Source organism: Montipora capricornis, chromosome 14, assembly GCF_036669925.1.
Source record: "Montipora capricornis isolate CH-2021 chromosome 14, ASM3666992v2, whole genome shotgun sequence".
NCBI lineage: Eukaryota > Metazoa > Cnidaria > Anthozoa > Scleractinia > Acroporidae > Montipora > Montipora capricornis.
This window is the reverse complement of record NC_090896.1, coordinates 37023286-37028237: the sequence shown is the minus strand read 5'-3', so window position 1 is coordinate 37028237 and position 4952 is coordinate 37023286.

The following is a 4952-nucleotide window of genomic DNA, read 5'->3' as shown; positions in this document are numbered from 1 at the left end:
CATTCGAACCACATTCCTTTCTCGGATTGAGCCAATCATAGCTTACAGTTCCATTTTGTATAACTGCATCGTGCAACTCAACCAATAATACCTCTCGTTGCATCAATGCGCTCGAGCACCACAAATATGCTGGTCTGTTGTTTAAGAATAAGTGAGAACTAAAAGGATTTTTCGCTCTTTGGCCATTTCAGTTTCAGTAGAAAGAAAACAAACTGCGGTTACAAACATTTTTACTTTATACTTGACATTTCGTATGCTGCGGCATACATCATCAGAAGTGACGGTTAAAACTGTTACACAAAAATTTTAAAACTTGATCGAGGCAATGGTGACTAGTTAAAAGTATTATGACAAAATCGTAACTTCCGGTAGTTGATACTTCCGGAAGAAATTAATAAAGAAAAAGCTTCTCACTACCATGTTTTCATTAAGAGAGGGTTTAAGTCCCTGATTAATAGCCATTCTTTAATTTTACACTGCAAGTCAGACTTTCCAGTACTAGTAGCGAGGATTTCAAAATGGTCCCATTTGATGTTATGGCCGGTAGAAATAGTTTGGTCTGCAACAGCAGAGGCGTGACCGACTTGTGTAAGAGCTTTGAAATGCTCGGACTTCCTATCATGCAATCTTTTTTTGTCTTACCGATGTAGAAGGAATCACAGTCCCAAGAACTGGCTCTGTATACTATTTTAGATCGTTGAGAACGACGGAAACGATCTTTGTACGGAAAAAAGACTTAATCCTGCAGGTGTTTTGAAAAATAACCCTAAGATTAACACCGCCATAAAGATTTAACACGTCGAGCAAGAGCTTCACTTTGAAAGCCGAAATAAGGCAAGACAAGAAAGATATCTTTCTTCGGAACAGTGGTGGTAGGTTCAGCAGACCTGTTCTTTTGTCTGTTCAAAACATCATTAATGTGATAACAAAGAACGCCTCTTGGGTAATCATTTTAAAGGAGAGTGTCTCTAGATCGAAGAGAGACGACTGTAAACAAGGAAGAACTCGAGCAGATGCGGTAAACAGCGATAGGTGAGGGTGCGATTAATCAAATTGATTTCATACTGTCTTAGAGTGAAAGAGTCCCACTTGGTGTAGAGGCCAGTGAAAGTTGTTTTGTACGGAGGCCCATTGAGTGTCATCCCAATTTACCACTCTTATTTTCAGTTTTCGCGACTTTTTTCGCTACTTTCTTCGCGACTTTTTTCGCGACTTTTGCGGTTTATATCATTGCGGGCTCGTTTCTTGTATGCCATATTTTACCTTTTGTGACACAATACCATCCATCAGTGTCAAACTTAAAAGAATCTTTACTCACAAAATGGCATTTAATTCAAAATCAACCCCTACTTCGCCAAATTTTTCAAGAACCACCTATCATTTCGTACAAAAAAGGAAAATCCTTAAAAGACCTGCTTGTGAGAGCAAAACTATTGAAAGGCTCTATACATGTTTTCACACAGGAAGGGAATCAGTGTGGCCTGTCACTCCTTGCGTTTCTTATCTCGTCGCCGCCATTTTGGCATACACAAACGAGCCCGCAATGATGTAAACCGCAAAAGTTCGCGAAAAAAAGTAGGGAAAAAAGTCGCGAAAAACTGAAAGTAAGAGTTGTAATTTGTATGACACTTAATGGGCTCCCTACAGTGGAAGTTGTTTTGCGATGTACTGTTGTTGTGAAATTGTTGAGATTCCACTTAATGCGGACATCTAAAAATGGAATTTCCCAATTTCTCCTGGTTTTCTTCAAGTTTTAACCGTCACTTCTGATGATGTATGTTGCAGCATACGAAACGTCAAGTATAAAATGAAAATGTTTGTAACCGCTGTTTGTTTTCTTTTCCAACTGAATGGATGTAAATGTAATCACACAAGAGATCGTGAGGTATCATGATCTCTTGAATCACATATTCGATATTTTTTATTGACTTCAAAATCAAGTCTTCCTGTACGCGCATTTTTTTTATTAATTTGACGTATTCTCAACTGCCACTAGCACTATGAATGAAAAACAGAGCTGAAACCACAGCAACCGAATGTCTAGTCAAAATCTGACCGTGTCTGTTAAAAAACTTATGTAACAGCAAGGCTTTCTGTTACGGTAGACGAGGTTTGCCCAGGTCAAAACACAGATTCGATCTGCGGCCAGAACCAGGCAAATACACAAATAGTTTCCCGGACTGTATACCGTTGCAAAATTATGGGTACCATTGCCACCGAAAATAAATACTCTTTCTTAGGCGGTCGAGATTTTTTCGGCGTTTCAATCCGGGAACGAGGTTCAACTATTCTAACAATCCGGCAAATGGGAAAGATCTCATGGATATACCCACCACGAGTCCCCTAGGTTAAACTCTCATTTTATCGATTAAGTTTAAGTGCCCATTTCAATGATTAGGACTAAACGTTCGTTTATCTTATTGCTATAGCAATATTTAGTTCTAGAAACTGATTTAGAATGGTCATTTTTTTTAGAGTTATGGTTGGTGTGTATATCCATGAGATACTTGCCCGGCAAAGCAAGCGAGTGGTCAAGGAGAGGCTCATCAAAAATGCTAAACTTGAGATACATTTATCATCAACTTACGAAAGTAAGTGTTCTCGTCAGCATTAGTATTCAGGGGGTGGGGGTAGGGGGTGAGGACTAAGGAATGTGGGTTAGGGGGTGAAGGGCACCATAGCTGTAACAACCCAAACCTTTACAAAAATTCTAACCTTAAACCTAAACTATATTTCAAGCATATATATAGTTTCACTTCACCCTCTACCCCCACCCACTGCATCTAATGAGGGTCATTTCTGGACATATCTGAATTGGTAGCACGGTAAGGACGTTCGCGCCCATTGCTACTGCACATTTTTTCGCGCTTGTCACGCACACGTCATGCATCGCAGATCACGAAGGTAAACACGATGCTAAAGGCGTAAACCTTTTCACAAGAATGGAACGTGAAAGCGGGTGGCATCGTGGGATAGCTGTGGACCCAGGTCTTCTCGAAACTGTCACGCAATGACGTGAAAGTGCGAATAGACAATTCGCAGCGATTTCACTTCCTTGAATGCTCGGTGACACCCATTTTTCTTTCCGTAGTTCACTTCCTTTCCCGGTTTTGCCCATTTTAGAAAAAATATTTCGCCTTTTATGCTCTCGTGCGACCGAATTTTTCTTTCTTAGACAGCTATGTATCGTTTTTCAAGGTCTATTTCACCTCAGAAAAAGACATCAGCTGCAAAAGTTTGTTTAGTTATATTAGTTACGTTGAATTGAGTACGTTTATCTGATCTAAATTTCACTAATGTAGCTTTTTTATTGCTGACAGTTGTAAGCTGACATCGTATTAACATAACGCAAGCTTCTAAAAGTGCACCTCATGATCTCGAAAACGAGCACATTGACCCCTCCCCCCCCCCCCCCCCCCCCCCCTTCGTTTTTTTTGCCTTTTTGGCAAAAGTAGATCATTACTTTTCTGCGTGGTAAGTTTTAAAAAAGTCTGCGCGTGGGAACGTTTTGGGCACGAAAGTCCTTAAAAGACTCTTAATAACTTGATTTGGATCATCCATGATGAAGCCTCTAGACAACCGGATTGTCTAACCGTTGGGTCTTTGAACTAACTTTTTATTCAGTTTAAGCTACATTCAATGGCTGAATTTCTTCAAACCAGACTAGAATCAAAGTATGTCTGATTATCCCCAACTCTAGGAATGAGAGAGACCCCCCCTCCCCCCACAGGCCCCAAAGGTCCGCATTTTGATACTTAAGGTGGCTTACTACAGTTTTCCGCGGCTTTTTTTTTGCCGAATCATCCACGCACGCACGAGCGAGATATCGTCACAACGCGCGGAAAATACACGCGAGTATTAAAGGGGAAACCCAACAAAAACAATAAACATGGCGGTCGTAAAAAAATTTTTCAAATCATTTCCCGTTTCAGTCTTTTCAAGAGAGCAGAATGTTCGTCAAGTTTATTGAGAGTAGAAAAAAACTTCCTGCTTAGAAACCGTAGTATTCTAACGTCAGGAAAATTGTGTTTTCTTGACAACACCGATTTGAGTAACATGAGCGGGCACACTATATTGTCGGAACAACAAAACAATTGTAAAAGTACATGCTCACTTCCTTCCTTTTGGCAAATTGCTCTTGTAACTGCTCTGGTCTTTGGCTTGTCCAAACACAAAGTAGCACATGCGGCCGGAAAGGAGAACGACCCGAGCCATGCTTTAACAAAATGTCGTTTAGAGAGGAAGCGAAAAGTCGCCGATAAAATGCTTTCCTTACGTGCGAGTAAGGATACAAATGCCGAACCTCCAGCGAAACAAAAAAGCACTGGAAGAGACGAGAAACCAACAGATAGCCAGGTGAGTAGCTTCACTATGGATGCCATTGATGTTGGGTATCATTGTCACATGTAAAAGCCATGTGGTCAGTACTGAGGAGGTTGCAAAACTGAAATTGTTTCCAAGTAATTTTACCACAGAATTCAATAATTCAATACTAGAATAGCTGCAAGTTTCACCTACATTTAAAGAATTACTACTGTCTTAGAGCCACATCACCAGGAGCAAGGCCAATTGCCAAAAGAACAAGACTAATCTTCATGAACCTACTTCAACAGTGCCCTTGGCAGGATACAGAATTTGTGACTTTGGAAAACTTCAAAAAGATCTTGACAAATGCCAATTCTGTGACCAAGGTATATGCTGTACAGTAGTTTTAGAACATTTCTAGGCAACTATAGCCTACCAAAATTCAAGCTCATAATTTTTCATGAAGACTAAAATGTCAAAGGAATGTTTTCACACCAGTGAGGCTGGAAAAAATTAAGATGAATTTCTTGGGGTTTGCATAAATTCCTCTGCCATGAAAACTGAACCAATTTTTGTTACAAGTAAGTTGTAGTCACCTGTATTTATCAATAATTATTATTTAGGTGAAGCTGGTTGTTGTTTTGAAT